Genomic DNA, 18593 nt, shown 5'->3' on the forward strand with positions numbered 1-18593 from the left:
GCCGTAGTATGACGCCAGGTGCCCGCTGTCGCGCTCGTGATCACATTGAATGTTAACCGCACATTCGCAGCAAACAAAAGGAAAGTGCTCAACGGCATGATCTGACGCTGACGACGGACCTAGCTTCTCGGCCCCTTCTCACCCTCGACCCCCCCCCTCCTCCTCCCCGCGTAGCTTTCAGCGCGCTCGCTGATACGAAAGGATGCAGAAAGTGGTAAGGCGTGCGTCAAATCCCCTGGAAAATTACCGCTCGTACTTGACGGAGTCTAAAAATATTTTGCGTCAGTCGATTCATGAGGCAATAAACACCTTTAATGAAGCCATTCCATGGTTACTTAGAAAAGTGTGCAGGGCCCCATTAATATTGATGACAGCGCGAAGAGGCCAGAATCACTGAGGGAAACCTGACAAACTCAGCGAATTTCGAAAGGTCAACGTGGTAGGCACCCTGGGCTAAACATTTTATTCCAACGTTTCAGCCGGGGTCCGGCCTTCGTCGGGGAATAGAAGGCATAGGTATAATTGCCCTTATATACACGGGTATGACAGGGGGCCCCCAGCACGTGCGTAACGATTTCGTCATAGATATCATATATACAAGGTACGGAGGTAGACGTAAATATATAGGCTTTCGTGCGAAGTGAATGGGGCAGTGCGGTACGTCACAAGACATGCGCAGAGGCCATGCTTTTGAAAAACGAGGAGAATGCACGAGAACAAGCTAACTTTCCAAGCGTAGGCGCGTGTAAAGAAAATAGTCATGAAAAGAAATAAATGAAACACTGAAATAAACATAGTAACAGCGGTGAAGATGTATAGCGAAAATATACAACAAATGAAATGCGTCAGAAAATATATGACTATTGAATATGTTGTTTTGACTGTTATGTCATGACTGTTACGCTAAGTTGTATATTGTATGTACTGCGGGTTAATTGTTATTGAAATTTGGACCCTCATGTACTTTATGTTCGATACCTCATGTCAATAAAAAAGGCTAACATAAACACGTGTATAGCAACAAAGAACAGCGGCGAAAATGTGTAGTGAAGATGTACAACACGATGTGTAAAAAGGGCTAACATGTCTATAATAACAACAAGCAAAAATGGAGAGAACACTGTAACTGCAGTGCAAATGTTTACAACACGGGATATTCGCCAAAACGACTAATGAAAGTAGGTGCAAAACAACAACAACAACAAAATGTAAAACTGTATTAAGCAGCAGACACGCTACAATCACTAAAATGAAGCACTGCATTTATATAGCAATCTCGAACGGCGTATCAGTTAGATTGGCAAGAATGTTAGCGTTCCTGTGCTTTCGTTAGTACGAGATGATACTGCCCTAAATTTGTAGATGAGGGATGAGTCTCGCACTTCTCTTTCATGGGGAGATATAATTTAAAAGCAGATTGTAATGTCTCGTAGTCGTTAGTTCATAATGCGAGTGTCCTGGTATGATGACGTGTTTAAACTGGGGCAGGTTGGGAAGAGTGGTAATTGAATCGTAATATAAATGGCGTGTCAGTCTGACTCATATACTGAAATTTACAAATTGAGCATTCAAGCAGAATGACGCAGTTGTTGGCATCACAGTCAAGGTTTCGTTTAATTCTATGGTAAAACTGGACGCTGAGTTCTTGACAGATGCTGTGGTTGTGATGTGGATGCACACACTGCAACGTGGCTTCCGGCAACGACGGCAACCAGAGTGAACAGAAGGGGTCGTTTTTTTTGGACGACGTCATTATGTCACGAATGTTTCTAGGCCGACGGTATGCTACGCGTGGTGGTGGATGAAGGATGTTCTTCAAACGATCACTCTGCATGAGGATGTTGTGATGCTTATTTAAGACGTAATTAACGTTTGGTATTGATGCAGAATGCATGAAAACCAGGTTAGTACATGGGTGCTGTAGAACACGTTTGTTCGAGTTAAGAAGCTCGTGTCTGCTTTAGTTGCACGCCTAATAGCGTCGTCAATTATTTAGGGCGGGTACTTATGTCCAGCAAGTGCATCACGCATCTTCTCGCAGTTATCGCGGAAGTCGGTATGGACGTCAGACTCTGGAGTTTCCCAAGACGCGTGCCGCCACCTGTCGGAGTAGTATTGGGTACTACAAAGCCCGACTCCCTCGCACAGTTTGCTGTGGGACCAGCTGCAACTAGCGAATGCGAAATAACGACTGAGCTTAATATTGCGCGTGTTGGCACATTAACACTCAGAAAGAGAGCTGTGAATTACTCTCCGCTGGTGGGACGCGCCCCGAACCGCCATGAAGTGCTTGCTGGATCGCTCGCCAGAACGACGGCGAAAACAACAACAGACGAGACCGCTCGGCACGCTACGAAGAAACGCCGCAATCGACGCTAATTGTTCGCTGTGATTTGCCATGGACACATAGGATTGAATAACAACGTTCAGGTTTACTGATTTCTATAGTTGTCGACGAAGGAGAAAGGTGAGAGCGCTGGATACGGGCTGTTCCGAGCGTGTTGCGGTAAACGGAGTACCCGCGTTCTCCACAGCTGGCCGCATGAGAAATTAGCGTGATTATGTGGCTCTGCTGTTGTTTTGCGTAGCCCTGACGGAGAACCGTGGTAACCTTGACTATGAAGCTCAGCAGAGGCTCTGACCGCGGTGCGTGCCGTACCGAGTGAGCAGCGAGAGGCAGATGAACACGCGTGCATACGCACACCGCGACATCCTATAATCTGAGTTGGTCGTCACCACACAGCATCGCGCACGTACGTTTTGAAGGCCGAGTGTTCCGGTTCTAACTAGCTAACACGTGCGTCATGCAAGTAAATGGCAAAATGTTAATCGTGACCACCTTTAGGTTTGTTTGGCCCGTGGCCTCCGCGATTGTCATACACTGCAAAAAATCTGGCCCCTAAACACGGACAAAGCTGAAGGTATAGCGGTGCCGAGCACTTTTCCGCGATCCGAGTTAAACGATTTCTCTAAAAAGGAGTCTTCTTACGAAGTGCTTTCGTTACCACAGATAAAACAAAGCACTCCGTCCCTTTGTTTGAATGAGAACACTGTTCCGTGACCAGAATAAAACAATTTCCTTCAAAGAAGGTCTTCTTACGTACCTCCTACGTTAAGATACTAAAGAATGGTCTGCCCGTACTGTCCAATATAATACGGCCCATTTGCCTTAATGCAAAATAATGGTTTTGTACCACAACTGCACCATAAAATCCCATAGAAGCTTTGCCACCTATGCAGGTGGCAGTCTCGGTATACGCTGGCAACAAGTGAGCGGAGGTCGACCAGTCCACTAGCCACATACGTCCACGTACACGTTCGGTATGGGTCTGTGGTTGTTGTTTCAAGCAGATGCTTCATGACGCATGAACCATAATTCCAATAGTTTTCCTCCACCTTCGTCCTGAGCCAGCATCGTCGCATTGTTAAGGTCGAAGCTATAACCTGTCGTCTAGCAGTATTCAACAAGCTGTCTTAAAATGCGCTCCATGGGTGGCTTTAGCAACATTCCCACTTTGTGTTCTTTGAACGTCTTTGGCATTTTCCTGCCCAATTCGCCGATGTAAGTGGTGTCGTGAACCCCACAACGTACTCTGTAGAGTACCCTGCTCTAATCATCCGCAGGTGTGCGGTCTTTGGGCTTTGTGAACACATGTCCTAAGGACAAGGTATACACAAACACCGCCGAAGATTAGAGCGGGATCATCTACGAAGTACAATGTGGGGATTGCGACACAACTTGCATAGGCGAAATGGGTTGAAGAAGGTAATCGAAGGTTAAAGAACACAAAGAGGATGTTGCGAAAACCACCCATGCAACATGTTCTAAGACGGAGCTTGTTGAACGCTGCTGAATGACAAGGCATAACTTTGACCTAATCAATTCGACGATGCTACCTCGTGTACAAAGGTCGGAGGAAAAGAAAAATCTTGGAATCATGGTTCATTCATCACGGGCGCATTGGCTTGCAACAACAACAGCGGCCCTCTACGAGATGTTTACAAGGAAATGTGCGACTAATGGACTGGTCAAACTCCGCTTATATTTGGCAGCGTATACTGAGAATGTCGCCTGCATAGGTGGCAAAACTTTCATGTCATTTTGTTAATAATTGTTGTGTTAAGTCAAAGTAAACATTTTACAATCAAGCTACACATCCCGAGCTGGTAGATGTGGGGGTAGCATGCCATGTGTAGATGCACTGTACTGTGTGAACTTGCTGATGACGGAAGCATACCTGCTGCTTCATGCCAAATAAACAGTGAAGTACACTACTACATGCTTCTTTAAATGCCACTTTGGCAGATGTATTCAGGAACATATTTGTCAAAAGTGTTGCAAGCCTGCTTATGAAACTGTGTGCACGGCCCATGGACAGCTCCACTTCGCTCCTTTCTGTACGTCTGAAAAGGAAGTGAAAGAAAACACCTAGAGCAACAGCAATGTTCAGAATTTATACACATTTAAACATTGCCATGGTGCATGTGCACATGGCCTCCCTTAGCATCACTGTTTCAGAAATCAAAAAAGCAGAAACGGTATTTTGCAGATATTTCTGGACTCGTTCTGATCATATGAAGAACAAGCAGCATGATTTCACGAAGACTTATTGCTATAGTACACAAGAATTCAGGGTTAAACACACTACGTTCTAACTGCAAGAGTATTTATTTACGTGCATTACCAATTCTATTCAATTATTGTCATGATGTTGAAGCAAAAGTCTTAACAGTTACAATTTTTGTACTTAATGCTGCCGAGAAGGCCGAGAGTTATGTGGGTGAAGAAATGAAGAATTGCGCATGTGTAAAATGGAATCAGCTCGCACAAGGCGAGGCAAATTGTAGACCACTGCGAAGGGCTACTGCTGCAGTGCACATATAATAAGGCTGAAGATGACAAGATTAAAGCGTAAACGATAAGGATGAGAATTAAATTGAGAAGCAAGGCTTGCTGTCAATAGCTCTTGAATTCTATCAGAAAACAACATGACAGTTGTATATCCTGTACATCTTAACGCGACAAAAGTTGAGCTGAAGATGGCGGCTTGAATGAATGTCAAACCATTGAACAAAGCGTGTTGTTGGAGCCAATGTTTCAACAAAGTGATGTGTCTAAGTTGTTGCAGCAACCTTGATGCAATTCGTTGCCCCTCTAAAGACGGAGTCCTCTTGTTGAATCACTAGCTCCAACAACATTCGTTGTTCAACAATTATTTCATGAGCTGTACATCTTCGTTACATTCATTACAAACCTCTACTGTACCAAATGCTATTATGGCAATGATAGTGGGTGCAATACTTAAGCTGCAGTGTCATAAGCAGGTGACCGGCTATTCAACTCTTTAAATATACCAGATCCATAAAGACTGCAAACCATGAGGCAAGCACAACACAAAGAACAAGCGTAAGGAAATTGAAAGAGGTTAACTTTAATAAACGAGGTATGGAATTAGTCATCCCCATTTTAAGTATAAAAGGTGGTTTTTTAACGAACTCCTTTGCTGTTGAAAAAGATCATGCTGCTAAAAAGATCATACCTGTAGTCAAGTGATAATTTTCCAGGACGAAATTTCGTGATGCTGAGAGCATGCATTAAACTTTATGCACGATAAGCGTTAGGTGCAATGTCAGAGAGGTGGAGATGATTTAATGGATAGCAAATACTAAAAATGAAAAGCTCTGAGTAACTATCGCAAGAATAAGGACGAAGTAAGGAGGGAAGCATATGATAAGCTAGTGCAATGTCTGAAGCGAGTTAATCTTGTCTTAGAATATGCAGTCATAAAGTGAGATCCAGTAAGTAGGCGTCACATGCACTGGTTGTGAGAGAGATATGGAAATGACGGACCACCTTTTAAATAAATGTAAAATGTCCACCCATGTGCTATTGGGAACTAGCTCTCATGAAGCCCTAGGCTTAGAGAAAGCTTGATAAAGATGAACACATCCACAAGAGAAATCAGTAAAAGACAGATGGAGGATTGGTAGTGGAAAAGCAGCGAGAACAGCCAAAAACAAACTTGCAGGGTCTTTATGTACAATGCCGAAAAATAAGCTACCTATTATAAGTTTTTTTAAGGAAAGAAATTTAATTCAGGTAGGAAAGGCATTAAGCCAGTTCAAAAATTGAGCTTGGCCACTTGCATGTCAATGCTTCGCTTTAAAGGGAACACACATAGCATCCATCCATCTACAGATGTGAAACTGCGTCATGCAAGATAACTTATACAAAGTTATTGCTTTGAGCAATTAGAGCAAAATATTTCAGGAGAGCACCTAACTGGGCTGGTTAGTACATGATTACAACGGGAACAAACAGCGCTGGGCACGGGACGGAAAAAAAAGGTAGACGAGGGCGACAGCACCCTCGTCTATTGTTCTTTCTTCATCCATGTCCAGCGCTGTTTGTTCCTGTTTTAATGCAGAATATTTCTTTCTTTAATCTGAGGGTGGCAGTGTTTCATGGCTAAAATAGTTTACTAATTTGCATTTCAAGTTACATTTTTTCAGCCATAAGGAAACACTGCAAAATGCTGAAGTTCTAATGTTAACATTTATCAGGAGAAAGACTAATTCTTTCGTATGGAATACCGAAGGTTGATTTCTAAAGTTCATTGCCTTTGTATTTTGTGCTGTTCCCTTATCATTTTCCTTAAGACGGTTGTATAGATGTTCTTGGTTTATCTTGTGTTTTGTATATGTTATGCTCCTGTTTTTGCTTAGCAAGATCATTTTATGTGTAACTTATTCACTGTAGCCCACTTTGCAATACTGCTTACTGGTGTCAGCAGTATTGTCAAGTAATAAATAAATAAGTAAATAGATATCCACTTTGTCATAAAACTACTATGAAAACAAAATAATCAGAAACGTTCCACCCAAACTGTAACAGTCGGAAAAAATAGCTTTTGACCCATATTGCAGCTTAGCTTTTGCTATGTAGCATTCCAAACAGAAATGTCGCCAAGACATTATTGTGTGGTATACTTTGCTGGCAATTTATATTCCATTTAAAAAAATATATACTGCTTGGTTGTAAGCAAGGAAAAATTTACTGAAGTGAATAATCCCTAGCCTGCACAGAGTCTCGTTCCTTGACCTTCGCTGCACAGCACATTGGCACAGGATTCACGCGGGTGCCCCTGTGCTCATATAGTGCAAGTCTAAATGTTGCAGATTTAAGCAATACTTCTGTCTGAAATACCATGCAAGAACAATGATGTGCTGTGCAGTGAAGGCAAAGCTCCAAGAAACTTCCCACAGCCTTGTTATTTTTCATTTGAAAAAATTATTTTTCGCTTGAAGATAATATTACACCTTAAAAACTTTGTCTAAATTATCGCACGAGGAAAGCACACTATGATGTGTAGGCAACATTTTAGCTGGGATTGCTACACAGTGAAAGAGATCCCGCAATATGGGTTCAAACACTACTTCTTCCAAGTGTCAATTTTGAAGACATTTTTGCTTCTTTTTGCCAGCAGCATTTTCAACCCTTGGTATATGCACTGAACACATACTGTGAATATATTTCACATGAAACATTCAGTCTTTTTTACAATATACTTAAAAATGGTGCATTTTGCAATGTTTCCTCACGACTGCAAATAGCATAAATTGAAATCAACATAAATTCGACTATCATAGTCATGAAAGATTGGTGACTATGTTAAAGAAACAAATGCTTTGTAGTAATAGCTCGACGCAATAACCATGTGTCAATTAATTTGCCTGACACAGCTTCATTTCTGCGTGCGAAGTTTGAAAGGTCTTTTCTGCATCATGCAATTCTTTCCCCGAAAATAACGCTTGAATGACTACTTCCCACACTGAAACATAACAGCACCAGTTTTACAAAATATTGGAAATGGTCAAAAAACGACCTGCACACTGGCGTGAAATGACCCAAATAGGTACTAAAATAAAACAGTGTGCACTGTCAGACGCTAAAATGAAGCACTAATCTGCTTGTATTGCTAAATTACTTCAAAACCCTGCTCTGAAGAAGTTGATTGCGAAAAATTTACTTTAACCTCTGACCTATTTTTATCTATCTCTAGTATAATGACTCCTAACCTTCGGCACACACACAAAGGCACAAAGCATTTCATATGGTTCAATGCCTTCGAACAGTACGGAAGGTCATATGTTAAGAAATAGCGTAAAATCTGGACTAATTTTAACCAGCTATGGTTTTATAACATGCAAACATCGAGAAATACACAATAGTTTAGTAACTCGCCCCCTCTAAAAGTGTTGCTGTCACAGCTCCAAATTCCATTCACGAGCTATACTGGCTAAATTATTAAAACACAGCTGCATTTCCATCTCAATGGTGGATGCACACAAGTCTACAATAATTTAGTAACTCGCCCCCCTCTAAAAGTGTTGCCTGTCACAGCTCCAAATTCCATTCACGAGCTATACTGGCTAAAATATTAAAACACAGCTGCATTCCATCTCAATGGTGGATACACACAAGTCTACACGAACAGGCATGCACTTTAGATTGACTTCACAAGCCAGATATCCGGTAATCCTGCTGTTGGGAGAACGTTACCAAGTGTATGAGCTGGACTACTACATAAGCTAAAATGGATGCTTGTGTGTGTTGGTATGACAGAGCGTAAACAAGCAGTGCAGAAGACTGAGCACACGAGTACAGCACTGTTTGTGTCTTCCTTTTTCTTGTGCTCCGTCTATTGCGTTTTTTTACACTAATGCATTAATTGTGGAAACAACTGGCTGCCACAATTTGGTCATTTAGGTAGAACTTTTTGGGCCTTGTACCAGACTAAAGAGCTCTGTTGTGAAGCAACAGGGTGTGACAATATTGCACTACAAATCAGGGAATACAAAGCATCGATAAGAATGTTCAGCCAAAATAAAAGGCTTCAGCAAAATGTTTAAGACACATACTCACAGGTTAATGCTCATTCACAGCTTCTACGGCAGCCCCATGATTCTGTGCGTCCATCTGTGCGTGCCTTCCTTCCGCCTTTGGGCGAGTTCGTGTAGAATGTCTGCCAGGAAAACAAAAACATCAGAAACAAGTCGACTTTTTTTAGCATGCCTCACATAACCCAAATTAACTTTTCTCTCCCCATAAGGTAGCTGTTAAAAAAATTGGCCGCGTATCTGCGTTGCTTCGCTGCAAATGTCGTCTAACGACGATAGAAGAGGCGCTGCGTGAGATATGGACGCCATCTGGCAATACGTCGGGAAACACGAGTGCTGTGTTGCGGGCTGGTACTCCCGGCGCAGCTGCAGGCGAAGACCGGCGGTGACCAACACGACCGGTGGGGACGCCGGCCAGCCCGAACACGCTGTTTGGCGCGATGCGCCGAAGGAGAAGAAACGTCCGCACTCAACGAGTACTCTCCACACACTCTTTTATTTACACGTCGCCTGGGTAAAACAGCAATGCCAGAGCGGCGCCCCCTGTCATTCGTACAATGCAATACTGAACCGAAACCGAAACACAACATGAGCTTGTGCAGAGGGCACGGAGGAAGACAAGTTTCAGCGCAGTCGCATTTTCAGCGCAGCTTAAGAAACTAGGGTTGTAACATTGTAGGGCGAGTAGGGCCAGAAGGACCGTCACGACGAAAACCTGCCTCCTCAGTCGTATTCGCCTGGAACGTTGGTGTGGCTTCGCGTTCCCTCCTCCACTCCTGGCCTTTCCACAAAGCTACTGCCTAAGTACGAAGGCCCCTACCGCGTCCTACGTCAAGCATCCCCAGTTAACTATATGATTGAGCCTGTTCAATCATCTACGGGCCGCCGTCGTCGCGGCCGCGAGACTGCGATCGACTGAAGCCGCATTATGACCCACCAGCTGTACCTGTTCCTTAGGTCGCCAGGATGGCTCCTTTTCCGCGGGGGAGTGATTTGTAACATGGTACGGCGCAGACAAGAACGCCTGCGAAAGAAGAAGACGAAGACGGTGGCTGTTGGCGCTCGCGCTTGCTCGGCTTGGAGCGCTGATCGCTTCAGCTGTAGCAATCTTTTAATAAACGCGTTACTGTCTCAACGTTAAACGCATACCATCAAGGTCTTTAAAATTGCGTATCTATGTATTTTCTGTTAAAGGAACACACCGCCTAATGCTTACCTAGTGATGTTGCGCCTCAGATATGCGTAATGTTTGCTTTTTGATCAACAATGTACACAAGTATGAACCTAGTCAGCCGTTCACGATGGCTGGCCCTTGAGCAAGTGGTTCAACTTTGGCCGAGTGGTTGAATCGAGGGACGTGCCGACAAACAGAAAGACAGACAGAAAGAGAGACCAAAATTTCTGCGTTTAAGTTCCCCAAGAAAGACTATCGTCTTTAAAAGCATCCAAACAGCCGCTGCTTTGTCTATGTATAGCTCATAACCAATTAGTAGCACCCAACACGACACCTGGTCATTGTCAAAGCATACGAGACAAGAAACTGAGACAAGTATAAGCAAAGAGCAAGCGGCTATATTTCGCCATTATATCGTTTCCTAATCCAGCCCGATGCATTCATCGCTTAAATTTAATTTACACTGCTATATTGGTGTTCGCCCTAAACTTACTTTCCAAATAACTCACTAGATAACCTATTTCTCTTACGCACTATATGAATACATGTTAAAAAGATGGGGCATGCAAACATGGACACAAGAGAGTCAAGACACCTAAAACGCTGAGATCACTAACTGGAGGCTCATCACCTAATCTACCTTTACATTGTCGAGAGCGTAAATGCACGCCAAAATTCGATGAATGCAGTTTTGTACAAGCACATGAATGAAGAAATGCGTCCAATTGTCGAGGCCTGGCATATCAATAATGGCAGTGCACGATAGAGCGAACCGTTGATTAACTAGCATAAAGAAGAAATCAAATGCTTGAGCAGTTATCTCTCACGTAGACTATCGCGCGTGCCAGATTGATAGGTATCGCCTCTTGCCTGGGCATGCACAGATAAGTTTCTGTGTCTACTTTATTTTGTGCCACTGTCCACCTTTCCAGTTGGCGTTAGTGGTGTCTTGGTTTCTCTCTTGTGTCCATGTTTGCATGCCCTGCCTTTTTAACATGAATACCTATCAACCAGCTCAGCTATCTGTTATACTAAATTTGTATACAATATAGAATTACCACTCTGTCCACTTGCTGATGTAATAATAACAATGGGGTTCTGTATGTAAACGTGAAATTAAAAGCACAGGAACCTCTACGATTTGCACCTCCACCGAAAGTGCAACCACTCCATCAAGGATCGAACTCGCACAGTTCAGATCAGCAGCTGACCATTATAATCCACTGTATTGCAGCGGGGGATGTTCACTTGGTAATGTAGGTTAATGTTAAGGATTATGGAAAGAGCTGTAGGTTGAAGAAAGACATGCAATTAAGCAAGGAGCTGCAGACATTATGCAGTTTAGATATTTCTGTAATCCAAAGGGCTCGTGCTCAGGGCATGCACCTAAGGAACTCCTGTTCAGCGTCTCTTTTCGAACCAAAGCTTAGCAGAATTGATGTTCCTGTCTAGATATGCCCCTGAAAACCACAGTTAAATAGCTGTAAAGTAAACACTAGAAGACAGAAAAAAATCCATCACTTGTATGATATTAAACACATCAAGATGCAAATACACCAAACACCCTGGACTGTGAAACGCATTGATTGAAAAGATATCAGTTAAACAAAGCAGCATAGCAATGAACTTCCATGTAGCTGCCACACGGCAAAAACCAGGTGGCTCTGGTGCCATGAAAATCTATAACAACACTTGTTGAATATAGCAGGATGTTTTGTATGATAAATGTATAAATTACCACTCACAGAAGCTGACATGCTATTTTAAAAATCAGCATTGCAAAAAATAAAGCAAGAAAACCACGTGACGTGTGAATTTACCATTCATAATTTAAGGCTAAAGGGCCCCTAAACAACCCCGGAGTCTAAAATTTGTGACAACTGCACGCTTGTACAACGTGAACATGTTGTCACATTAATTTTTTGATTAAGTGGTGTAATAATGAAGCCACAGGGGACAGAACAAACATTCCAGCTGGTTTCAGTTTCTCGCTCAGCCTGACCATCCTGAAGAGGGGCTTCCTCGATGTGCCACTGTGCCAGAGCGGTGCGGTGAGGAAGCACAGTCAAAGCACTGGCGAGATAAACCAATTCGCAACACTTGTGACAACCACAGATACTGCATCATCACAAAGCCAAAATGCCGTTTCGTATTGCAGAGGACTATTCAGCAGTCAGCGTTACTTAATGTTGCTCATAGGCAACATTACACCACTTCGCTAGCAAAGAGGACTGGTCAAGCGCTAAAGAGGAGGTGCGGTTATTGTTTTTAGAAGTGGAGTGTCTGACATTCGCACAATGTGATTCCTGCGGCCCTCTGTACGAATTAGCGAGCTTGTTTGGGAGGTGTAAAAAAAAGAAGTCGGAGCCTGCTGACTGGCCCTTTAAGAGAATGTAAATATACACTAGAAGGAAGTACACTTGTAGACATATTACGATAAGCTATAAAAAACGGGCAATAACATGCTCAATCCATGCAGCATAGGGATGTCTCACACCTTTGCAAGAACTTTACTATGGTGGCTGCATGTTTGTGTAGGCCAGAAGCAGCAGGCACGTGGCTTCCATGAGTTTGACCCGTTCGTTGAAGGGAAACTGCTGCTCACATCCTTGTAGCACTGCCTTTTGAAGATGCTTCCTGCGATAACAAAATGACCACAACACAATTTTGGTCTGCAAATATCGACAGATGACCTACATTGCTGCCCTTTCTCATTAAATTCAGCTCTAGACTAAACACTGCAATAGTGGCATCCTCCTACATTACAGGGCATCATACTGCTTTCCTTGGCCTGGTTTTTAGTTCAATAATTGTTTTCACCCATAACAGAATGTAGCACTAGTAAAGATTCGGTTGGGGAGGGTGCAGTCGTAAAGTGTGTATGCAAAGTAAGAATATGAAAAAAAAACAATGGCATAATTTCACATGAGATATAGCAATTATCATAATTCATGTAATGTCAGACACCAAGAACTGTTTCATTGAGCAAGTTTTGACCTTAAGCTATCACAAAACAATGCCCTTTATGGAAAGTGGGATTTGCAGAGTGAACTCTGATGATGAAATTGGCTGCCTTTACTGGCTCTGTAGCTGCAAGTGCATTGCTAAAGCCGCTTGAATGCACTTAACAAGCCTCAGTAATGGTATTGACAAATCTACAGAGAAGACAAACTCATTCGTTCTCACTTAGCTGCCATTACAGCAATACGTTGCTTCGTGTCAGGTTTCCTGGTATGCAGAATGCACAAACTTGGTGGCCGTGCCATACCACAGTAAACATGATCGACATCTGCTCCAACTGCGTAAGTAGCTGGAAAGTGCTAAATTACACAATCAGCTGTACCATGCACACATAATGTAAATTCTAGCAGTGGCAACATTTCGCACCTCATAATAGCCTATGGGCATTGTACTCGTTGATGCTGCCAGCTGCATTCCCTGTTTTCATTTCTAGCATGCATAGCACATGCACACAAAGCACCCAATAACTGTGGGAAGCAGAATAGATCGTCCGAGGTAATCAATAAAATTGATTGACAAGAATTCCACACATCACTCAAGCCTGTTGTTTAGCATAAGTGATGAGAATGTGCAGCCAAATGTACACAGAAAATTCAGTATTGGCCTTGAAGAATTGCAAGATAGGTTGAAGCTTTCCAGAAACAAACCGTATACACTAAAGTCTGTCCCAGATACTGAAATCATGAAGTTATAAATTTTAAAGTGGGCCGCTATATTCTTCAGGCACCATGCATTGCATTTATGAAAACGCTAACATCCCTGTACAACAATGCGTGCTGCAAGAAGTCATAAACCTTAATATTTATGGCACAATGCCATTTCCCAGTACCACGTTTTACAGAAAGGCAACATTTTCCTTTTCAAAACTAAGCCATGTTCCCAGGCAAAATGCACTGTCCATGGTGACAAACATGGAGTACGCTCTTCTATACAGCTTAGCTGGTTTACTGGAACTAAAAGCTACGGTAACGCTGTCTTAATTGAACTGGCTAGCAAGAGCCTTCTCGCTGCTGTTTATGTGAAGTAATTTCACCTTGGCGGAACGTCACAAGAGTAAGTGGCACATAATAATGAGTGCGAAAACACAGTAACAGGTTGTGCAACGGCTACCAGGTATGCCCATTCGTGGAAACTGTGGGCTCTTCCCCCAAATGAACCAGTTGGAAATAACCCTTTTGCATGAATAAATTTAAGTTGGTTGCTGGCATACATAACATTGTTACTCTGCATTTCCATCTCAATTATCTAGCGCTCATTGTTTCCCTTCGACATGACTAGCTCAAAACAAGATTCTTCTGCATTAAATGGAACTTTGTACATTACCTTTACGTTGGCTACAGATGCATATTTCTTCTGCCTGAATAAGCACCTCCTATAGCATACTTGCCTCAGCCACCTTCTGGACTGCATGGTCAGCACTCCACTGTTTGTTGTGGCACTGCTGTTTGCTACCTGCAGTACGTTGCAAAAAACTTCAGCATTAAAAAAAAAGGTTAAGAAAAGCCGAACCAGGTGTGCCAGCAGCACCTTGCCTTTGAGGAGGGAGGAAGAGCTCTGATAAATGGCTAATTCAAGACAATCGTTGTTCTTCACAAGCTATTATTATGCGATGAGAGGTGGGACTTCAATACACGGACGCACATATAGTGCTAAAAGCAATTGAAAATTCAGCTGAAAGTACGGCTTGTCAAATTAGGTCAACGTGCATAAAGGGTAAAAATGGGGCAAACCAACTGAACAAAATACAATGTCATGCTGCAGAAATTGCATTTTTAGCAAATCTATGTTATCTATTGCTTGAAAGATGATAAGCAATGTCCAAGAATGCTAACCTAAACGCTTTTGAGGGTCACCTTACTTAATGACAAACAAAATGCACGCCTAAAAAAAAACATCCCTAAATACACTTTATTTCTCCCACTGTACCGATTCACGATTCACACGGTGGCTGATGATTATTCCTTCAGAGCTCGTGCGAACGAAATGGACGTTGAAGCTTCGGTTTCACGGCGTTACTCCAAGTAATTTGTCAAGAGACATGCATAAAACGCATGACAATGGTGAGCCTGACAAAAATGTTGTCTCCTTTCAGCAAATATTAGCGTAGAGCAGTGCGTGCAAGCGAGCTAATTACCAAAACTTCATAACACTACCGACTACGTTCTTGACAAATGTCATGCGCGAGCACAATCCTCACAACTACAACCGCATACACTACCAACACGTTATGCGATTTTCTTCGGCGACAAGGCGTACTACAATAACAATAACTCACAATGTACGAAGCGTAACGTTCACTTACCTCTGGCAATAAAAAATACGCTGGCAGCGTACACTGCTGGATGACCGCCGGTTTTCAATGGTGCGCCAAGCGAGGAATCGCCGAGCTACCGGCCGTCCCCGAGCGTAAAGGCATTTTCCAGGGCCACAGAACGCGTCGTCGACAAAGGATTGCGGCGCTGCTACTCACTGACGTGCGGAAACATTTGAAGAAGGTGTTCTTCAAAACTATGAATCGCGTCCGTCGGTCACACCGAACAAAGCAGTCGCAGAGATTGAAGTCGCACGGTCGGCATCTGGTGACTATTTGCCTGGTACCTCGTATACTTGCGCTTACGTCAGTAACCACGAAATACAACACACAATACACACAATGCGTGGCAGCGCGTTAAAAGTCGACCGCACAAACAGAACTCGGCACGACGATCACACGAACGCAGAACTATACGGGCTAGGAAGGTCTCCTTAGTGTCGTGAGCGCGCCTGCCAGGTGGAAAGATTGCGCGATCCAACGTGCAGACGGCGCTGCCACTCGCTGGCGTGCTTTCGCGCGTGTGAGCCTGCGCTCTGTGGAGTTTCCCGTTGAAACCAAGCTTTGTAGTTGCGGTATAAGCTCGTTGTGTAGGCCACACATGGCGCTGATAAATTGTAAAACGAAGAAAAGAAAACTGTGGAGACTATGCGGGCAGATTAGCTTCTTCTGAACGGCACATGCTGGCGTAGAGAACAAACATGTAGGAGCAGTGCCTGGTAGGAGATTCGGGGTTTCCGTTCTAGTTGATCAACATTCTTTTTCACGCAGTAATGTTTGAGTACAATGATTGAAATATTCATTGACAATTATAGCGGTTATATCAAGAACAAAAATAAAATGAACAGTGAATGAGACGCAAAGACAGATATTTTCGCGCAGAATGTGAGTAAACAGTGAAAGGAAAAGATAGGTGCATATAAAAAAGAAAAATAATTAATTAAAAGTAAGAATCAGCGAACAGTCAAATGAAATTTATGTACACATGAGGGACCTCCCTTGATGTTTCACGCCCACTCTTGCAGGCATACTGGATCCGTAGAAGCTCTGAATGAGAATCGATGCCTTTTCATTGCACGAGTTCTTTTGCATAACGTCATGGAACAGGTTGTCTTTTTCTTTTTAGGCATGTTGCGTTGGAGAGGCTAGAAAGATTTGCAGTCGCACGCGAGCATGCACGAACCTCTCAAGACGCAGCTCGGAATGAAATTGCAACAACCACGAAAATTCCAGGGTCGGATCTAAGAGGAGCAGGGTACCCATAAGCGTGCGCAGGGTTCCCCTTCAGGGGGGGCGAAGGTTCGTCGCAGCGCCCCCCTCCCTATTATGTCAATGTATGCGGCTGCCTTTGCGCCCCTCTTCTCGCCCCCCTACAATGTATAGGGCTGACTTTGCGCCCCCCCTTCTCGCCCCCTTGCCCCCCCCCCCCCCCTGCGCACGCCTATGAGGGTACCGGTGCCCTTACCCCCTCCCCCCTTTAATTTTCGACGACCGTAGCGGCGGCCGCTACGGGTCGCTGCGAGCGCCTGCACCCTAAAGCTTTACTGCACCCTAGAGTTACTGTAAATGTTACTTTTATGTGGCGGAGTTGCTCATCTGTTTTCGAAAAGCCGCTAGCAATCGTGCACTGCAGAGAAGCTGATGCGCAGGCCGCCGCCGCTGCAGCGAACCGGTTTGTACTCCCGTGCCACAGTCCCGAAAGGAGACTTTCATAAAGGGACGCTTTTCACCAATACGAAGCAGCGCCGCATGTTCCTTGTGTCCTTGTCTATTAGGCACCGTGGAACGCCGCACAGAAGCCTTCGCGGTAGGGATGTCCGAAAAGCAAATTTTAGGTTCGAAGCGAACAGTGATTACGTCGAATAATTTTGAATCGAATAGTTCGAATAGTATGTATCACACATTATATAAAAAAAATAGCATAAATATTGTCGAGGCCCAACTAACCTGCACAGCGTTTTTTTTTTTAAATTGGAACGAGGCATGTGAGACTGTCATTCTTTTTGCTGCAAGTAAACGCTACTAAACTAAGCGCCACAATACTAAACGCTACGTTTAGTAGCGTTTAGTAGCATCAAATAGTAGCAGAATTTCAATTTCAGTAAGATGCAAGTTATAACCGATAAAATACGTCACACTTTAAAAATTACTATACATATAACATATTATAACATATAAGCCCGTATAACAAGCTTTTAAACTTAAAAAATGATCAGGGGCGTAGCCAAGAGGAGGGTTGGGGGTTTCAACCCCCCCCCCCTCAAAATTTTTCAATTTTGCTTGCGCATATATTCACGCACACATACAAACACACGCACGAACATACATCATAAAGTATGGTTGAACCCCCCCCCCCCGAAAAAGATTTCTGGTTACGCCCCTGAAAATGATTAATCTATGTCGGAGTAATATGTTAATTTAACCTTGAAGTGGGGCTTCGCGGCATTGCGAAATTTTGTTGGTTAGGTGCTTTCACGGCATTGCACTTTCAGGCTGCACTGAAACCACCTTCACAGGTGGGTTACATGCCGTCCAATATACGCCTATTCGTTCATTATGAATACTTTGAAATTTCGGAACCTTAACTTCGTGTCGAAACGAATTCGAATACTATAATATTCCTTCGAACATTCCTAGTGCTCGAATATTCGCACATGCCTACTTCGCGGTAAACAGACGCAGACAGTCTGCCAGTATGTCAGGACGGCAGCAAAATATTGTCTATACCCTCGTTGCTCGCGAGGGTAACATGCACAAAACAACAAATTTAACCACTCTTGGTTGACCTGAAAAAAAGGTTAAAGATTTGAACCGCTCACATAGAGAACAGTGGTAGTTGCACGCTCCCCAGGCCTTCTGTAAACGCATCGTGTCTGAAGAAAAAAAGATCAGTTTCACCGCAAGCGCGAAGCAATGAATGCGAAGGCAACAAATTGTAATGTTATACGAAGGAAGGCTGGCAGCTAACTCTTTTGGATCCGATCTCGCGTAACTATACAAAACGTTGGTGTAAGAGAATACGGCCGCTCAAGGAAAGGTGCGCTTTTCGCAGTCTCTTCGCGTTGAGAGCGCGCGTAAAAGAGTACACGAGCCGTTTGCTGATGCCTGCGAGATAGCGAGCGCGCAAGCGATCGTGAACGCGCTTTTAGGATCAAAGTTCGCAGTTGCTGCTCAAGCAGCCCCCCC

General features: G+C 43.6%; 1 long non-coding RNA gene across 2 annotated transcripts in view; it reads right to left on the reverse strand.

The window, feature by feature from the left end:
* The window catches only part of LOC125758429 (uncharacterized), a 23152-nt gene extending 7370 nt beyond the window's left edge, over window positions 1-15782 (reverse strand). Inside the window, exons 1-3 of one of the 2 annotated variants that reach the window (XR_007416057.1) lie at window positions 15399-15769; window positions 14420-14548; window positions 12573-12712 (exon numbers count right to left, since the gene is read on the reverse strand). This is a non-coding gene — a long non-coding RNA (uncharacterized LOC125758429). Of the gene's footprint in view, window positions 1-12572; window positions 12713-14419; window positions 14549-15398 lie in introns of both variants that reach the window. The other variant, XR_007416058.1, reaches the window with a different exon arrangement.
* Window positions 15783-18593: the final 2811 nt, after the last annotated feature.

This window comes from Rhipicephalus sanguineus, chromosome 5 (assembly GCF_013339695.2).
Source record: "Rhipicephalus sanguineus isolate Rsan-2018 chromosome 5, BIME_Rsan_1.4, whole genome shotgun sequence".
Taxonomy (NCBI): domain Eukaryota; kingdom Metazoa; phylum Arthropoda; class Arachnida; order Ixodida; family Ixodidae; genus Rhipicephalus; species Rhipicephalus sanguineus.